Consider the following 6,957-nt stretch of genomic DNA (forward strand, 5'->3'; position numbering starts at 1 on the left):
AATCAATTTTGATTTTTACAACAACAACAAAAACCGAATGATTAATAATGGAAAAATTGTTTTCGGTTACTTTTGATTGCTACGACGGATACCCATGACGTACAAGTCCTAGCACATTAGCTCAGAGGTTCCCAAACTGTTGTCACATCGGCTTCATGACAACCAAAGTATCCAAATTATCTTGGCAACACCTTTGAAAACTGTTCTATTCTTCTGGACCTGATGTCAATAAACTAGGTGAAGTAGAGTATATATGTTTCAGGAAACTTGGCATAAGAAGTGATAGTGTGGGCACTATTATGTTCAGCCGCCTTTCCCCAGCGTAAGTCAGGTACCCATGAGAGCTGGGTGAACTCAGAGGGGAATCTAGAGACTTAAGTCAGAGATCCAAACTCTAGACTTTCAGGTTAGCAGTCTACCACCCGGCAGCGTCCTAGTTTAAATAAAGCAGGAATAACGTCCCCAAACATTTTTTCGTATATTCATTTTTTTTTAAAGAATAGAAAATTGCATTGAAAATTGCTCACCAAATGAATGTAAACAATGTGTGTATAATAGAGCAGAAATTGAGTGCTTTAAAATAAAACATTGATTATTTTTATAAAAGTTAATTTAACTAATTTACATTTTAAGTCACAACGCATTGTCATTGTGTCTTGACCTATGTGAAAAGTTTGAAAGAAATCGGTCTGATAGATGCGGCCGAAATTTTTGCTTGCAAGTTTCCACCCATGACGGACAATAAACAGAGGAATTAAGAAAAATAAATTGTTATCGGAAATAGCGTAAAGTACTACTTCCGGTCACCGGAAAATCACTATAAATTGTATAGAAACCAGCGAATAAGACTTTTACCCCTATGTATAAAATGTTGCCCACCTACCTGAAATGGTAATCATGTAAAACGTCACGTGTATTTCCCGCGGAAATAGAGAAAAGTACCACTTCCGGTTATCGGAAAATCCTCAAAAGTTTACAGAAAATTTCGAATTTGATAAAATATTTATATACGAAATGTATTAAACATACATGAAACGGTACTCTAGTTATCGTGTTCACATACAGACACACAGACATACAGATACAATTGCAGAACTGAATTTTTCAGCTCAGGAAGGGTGGGGCGGGTTAGGGGGCGGGACGGGAAAGAGTAGGGCATCATAACAAAGAACTGACTCAAGTTTTATTGAACAAAGGACGTGTTTTTTTTTTAAACGGGTGTATAACTTTTTATGTGTAATATACAAAGTCGCTATTTATGTAATTTACTTTTTCTCTTCTTATACTGTTCCTAAATTTTCTTTGATTTCTTTGACCGACTTTTATAAATTAAAAATCTGAAATTTGAAAACGTGAAAAATATATCCAGGCGGTCGGGCGTATCTAACTGGTTCTGACACTTCTGACAGAGACGTTTTTGATTGGTCAACACTCCAGCCAACCATCGGTCAGATCAACTTTTAAAAAAATTAATATTTGTAGAACGGAAGGTTTTTTTTTATCAAGGTCAAATATTTCGGGATTTATTTTTCATTTTTCATTGTAAAGCCTCATTTTTTTAATATAAACAAACGCTAATGGAATAACTTAATACACACTAGGAATAACAAAATAAATTAATGATTTTCTGCAACCACTTTAGATATGCAAGTCAATAAAATCGTTACACATTTGCTTCAGTTTTTTTGTGCATTTAAAAATAAATTTATCTTCGTTATGGAATACGGTTGGATTCAATTTGAAAGATTTAATAACTGATAATATCAGAAGTGGGTTTCCGCTGGGGTGCTTTTATAGGCTATTTATTCCCCGACCCCAAAGGAAGTCAGGTATCCATCAAGAGCTGGGTGGACTAAGAGGTGTTCTACGAATAGCCAAAGATCCGAACTCTAAACTTTCGGATTAGCAGACGAACCTCTACCACTTGACCACGCCGTCCCATAAAGTCTTACTGCACTAGTTCAAACAACAACTGAGTACACAACTAACATGTTAGAGACGGCTGTAAAACGTGGCTATAAATAGAAGATGTTGTATCATCTGTCATTGCCCTGCTGTGACCTTGATCGCTAAAAATAGCATGGATCTTTTCAAACTATTGGAACGGCTTTCATCAGCTTACAAAAAAAGCTGAAAGTGTGTAATCAATTAAGTAGGCCAATAATAGACGCCATATAAACTTGATGAATGAGATATTCACCAAACCAAGTACAGAGGTTCTTTCAGGCATCTCTCCCGAGCACGCCCCTTCCCCCCCCCCCCCCGCCCACACCCCTGGACGAAATTTTTAAAAATACTAAATGTATATTAAAATTATATACTTTAACCATTACCCGCTTCCCCCCCCCCGGGAGGTTTTCGTGCCCTGCGGAGAAAAATATCCGAAAGAAACATTTGACCAATGAGTCCAGCGGAGGAAGGCTTATAAATTTAATCAATATGACATCAATAAAGTTCACTTTTATGATAGGATAAACTTGATGTTTATATTAAATAAAACGTTTAGGCCTATTCATCTTTTTCTTCGATCTTGTTATATCGGATGGGATCCCCTCCAACACAATTAAGTATTACGTGTCAACATGTTATGCGCCGTAAAGGCCGTGGACACAGATTTCAGCCTGCTTTTCTTTTTGGATTTGCTTCCATAGCATTTGATCACCCAAGAACAAACTACAAGGCAGCAGTTGTTTGATTTTGGAGTTGTCTCTCCTAAAAGAGGCTGTCTCCCGCTTTCAACCTCATCTCTTCGGGGTCTGAACTCGGGACTTCAAGCAGTCATACGCTCTACAGTCCGACCACGCCGACCCCGTGTAGGTATAAGCGTGATAAAAACGTGAAATGTACGTCATTGAAAAAAGAGGGGGGGGGGGGGGTCTACAATACACGGATATTTTTAAAAATATTCTGGCGTGTATTTGACGACCCGGAAATGGAATGATCCCATTATTTTAGCATGACATGCTATTACAGGAGATACACTTCGGTTTCTTATAAAAAACATTTTCTCTAAATTGTAAAATAATTTCCTCCGCCTTATTGAATACCGTGTGTGAAAAAAAAAATATGTCCCCCACATTTCCCCCTCCCCTCGACATCTACACAGAGGGTAGACGCCAAGGGTCATGCAGGGTACGGCAGGTCATGACCCCCGTGTTTACATCACCAGACTAATGTCAGGGGGGGGGGGGGGTACCTTTGATGATTTGTTACTAGTTTTACAAAACTCTTTCGGATAAATCTGTGTGCTGTAGAACGTTATTACACGTCGACAAATATGTACATAGTGAAAACATCTTGCAACTATATCAGTTTCTTGCCATTTGTATCATTTGTTGATCAAGTTCTAATCTGGCAATAGTCCGGTCATCATTTATCAAGTTCTGGCAATAGTCCGGTCATCATTTATCAAGTTCTGGCAATAGTCGGGTCGGCATTTATCAAGTTCTGGCAATAATCCGGTCATCATTTATCAAGTTCTGGCGACTGTCTGGTCACCATGTATCATGTTCTGGCGACTGTTGGTCCAGGCAATTTCTTCTCCACTAGACTAATTTCATAAAATGGATTTAAGATAGTAACGACCCAGACACAAGACATTTACAAGTCAGATGTACATCACATGTTTGTCTGTTCTCTCAACTCTTGACCACATCAAGTACAGGAACAAAGAGACGTTCATACAAAATGTCAAGTCTCAACAAAGAGACGTTCATACAAAATGTCAAGTCTAAACAAAGAGACGTTCATACCCAATGTCAAGTCTAAACAAAGAGACGTTCATACAAAATGTCAAGTCTAAACAAAGAGACGTTCATACAAAATGTCAAGTCTAAACAAGAGACGTTCATACAAAATGTCAAGTCTAAACAAGAGACGTTCATACAAAATGTCAAGTCTAAACAAAGAGACGCTCATACAAAAAAATGTCAAGTCTAAACAAAGAGACGTTCTTACAAAAATGTCAAGTCTCAACAAAGAGACGTTCCACCAAAAAATGTCAAGTCTAAACTAAGAGACGTTCTTACAAAAATGTCAAGTCTCAACAAAGAGACGTTCCACCAAAAAATGTCAAGTCTAAACTAAGAGACGTTCTTACAAAAATGTCAAGTCTCAACAAAGAGACGTTCCACCAAAAAATGTCAAGTCTAAACAAAGAGACGTTCTTACAAAAATGTCAAGTCTCAACAAAGAGACGTTCCACCAAAAAATGTCAAGTCTAAACTAAGAGACGTTCCACAAAAAATGCCACCCGTACCAAGAAATCAAACTCAGCTTGAAACAACGATCTGATAGTTTGGGACTGGACAACCAGCTGAACATCTATCAGAAAATTAATTTACTTCATCCAAATTAAATTCCTCAACACAACAGGGGACGGTACTCTGACGTGACAAACTTTTAAACCATTAGTCACGTGGGTAAGTTTACAGAGGGAAAAAAATCTCATTATCTGAAACCAAGTGGGGTTAAGATAATATAAAAACAAGTTGTCGAAAAATAATTTCGTGTTTGTTTTTTCTATACTCCAGTGTGGAAATGTGTCTGAAACTTTTTGCTTTGTTTGAACACAGGGGCGTAGCTAGAGGCGGTTGGTTGGGACAGGGGCGTAGCTAGGGGCGGGTGGTTGGGGCAGGGGCGTAACTAGGGGCGGGTGGTTGGGGCAGGGGCGTAGCATGGGGCGGCGGTTGGAGCCGACAGTAGGGGAGCGCTGAACGAGGAAGAAACTAGAAAGCTCATTTTGAAGCTGCGTTACTAAATTCTACACAGCCAAAGTTTATAAAACACACTGTTATTTGACTTTACGGGCTTATTTAGCTGTTTTTTTTTTTAAATTTAACTGATTTTGTACATAAATAATGTGACATCAACTTGTATAGGACAGAGACTGGTAAAAATTGGCCCCGACCTTTCCAAACTGTGTGGTGGGGCGCTTTTTGCCAACAGGAATAACCATACAAATGGGGCGGGGGGGGGGGGGGGGCAAATTTGATAGTTCGCTCCGGGCGCATTAATGGTTTGCCACGTCTCTACGTTAAAGGAAAAAGAATTAAAACTTGTCTCAATGTCTTTTATCTATACCTTGATATCTATAAAGCTAGTATCACAAAGAACAATACGTTATCACCACTCACGATATGTATTTAGCCCAAGCTTAGCACTACGTTTAAAGGTAACGAGTTACAAAAAACGAATAGCAGAGATCTCATAATCCAACTCAAAGAACACTTAAACTTCTGCCCGTTACTTGGCTAGAAAAATCTTTTCTGAATTTCAATTAGTGGTTATACCAATCAAACACTTACACAAAAAGCGGGAGTGATCTAATCTAAACTTTCTCGAATATTCTTATATAACTCTACATGAGGACGGCAACTAAGACATAGACATTTTTTATTCAATTTTTAATTACTTAAACTTTTTGAAATAGAATACAATCAAGTAGAAAAAAATTGCGTTCCAATTGAACAGCAAACAATGGGTGTATAATAGTGCGGAATATTAGTGATTTATAAATTCAGATACCTTTTTTTTAAAAATCGGAAATAACGTAAAGTACTACTTCCGGTAAACAAAAAAAAACCTCAAAATTCGACAGAAGGCAGATAATTAGATCTTTTAATTATATGGGAAATTTCGTATATCTGCAACAGTGCTAAAGTTATAGAGTTATAGGCTTTTGAAAAACCAAAAGTAGAATAAGTTCCACTTTCGGTTACCGGAAATCGCTGAAAAGTTGATACAGAACTACAAATTTGATATAACAGTTACGTATGAAATTTCATTAACCTAGCTGTAACTGTACTCAAGTAATCGTGTTCACAGACATACATACTTCTACACAGACACGATTACGTGTAAAACACCGAAATTGTAATAAATCTTGATTTAGAATCTTCGCCCAATTAAAATAAGTCCCCTATACTCTGTATGTGATGAAGTACTGAGGTGTAAAACGGCGAAAAATCAAAATTTCAAGTGATTTTTGTGCACGATTACAATACTTCCTTTATACTCTGTATACGAGAAAGCTAAAACAACCAAATACTTTTAGTTAAAAAGAAAAAAAGACGCACTTACCAGTCTTGTTGTTCTGTACTTTTACCGAGTCGTGTTAACGAAATACCAGGATCCAAAACCTCCAATCAAACCAAAGCGCACGCCACCTAGAATTTGCTTAATTGTAGTTTCCTTTATTGTCAGAACACTGTCGATAGATCTCGGCCGGTATTTGGTTGGTTAAGTTTCCTGAACTTCTCTGGACATTATCAGCAGAACTCGGTATTTGGTGAGTTCATATTTTCAGAATACTAATGAAGTTTTGATACTCGAATATTTACCTTGTATTTTCAGTATAATATTTTGTTTCCTTAATTGTAAATGTGCCTTGTGTTTTCAGAAAACTAACGTCAGAACTCGGTATAAGGTTAATTTATAAAGTCTTTGTGTTTTCAGAAAACTCTGGTCAGAACTCGGTGTTTACACCGCGCACAAGTTTCCATCAGTTCTCGAGACGTCTCGGCCAAAGAGAGACGGTCACGCACGCTGTAGACAAGAACAACAACTCCTAACTAAAAGAAGTTCGCGAGGCATGCTATTTCAGACCACTGGCGCCACGAGGCGGGGTGAGGTGGGGGTCATTTCATGCGGTCATCGCTGTCGTTGGTGTGCAATATTTTCCAATGTAAGCGGTAATGTATGCGTCTGTGACGGAAGTGACGCGTTGATCAATAAAACGTCAAGATTCACGGTCCTCTGAGAGCATTGTTTGAAGCAGACGTTAGCTGTCACGTACGCTAACGTCACACACGCCAGTACAATAGACATTAAATCACAGCCAAGTGGCCCGTATATCTCCCATTAAGCATGCCATTAATTCACTGCATGTAAATTTTTTACTTAGTACTTTGTATGATTTGCATATGGTTTTAAAGACATCGTGGCATGTTAAAAGCG

This window comes from Physella acuta, unplaced genomic scaffold, assembly GCF_028476545.2.
Source record: "Physella acuta isolate Inbredline_101_S28 unplaced genomic scaffold, ASM2847654v3 ptg000377l, whole genome shotgun sequence".
NCBI classification, from domain to species: Eukaryota; Metazoa; Mollusca; class Gastropoda; family Physidae; genus Physella; species Physella acuta.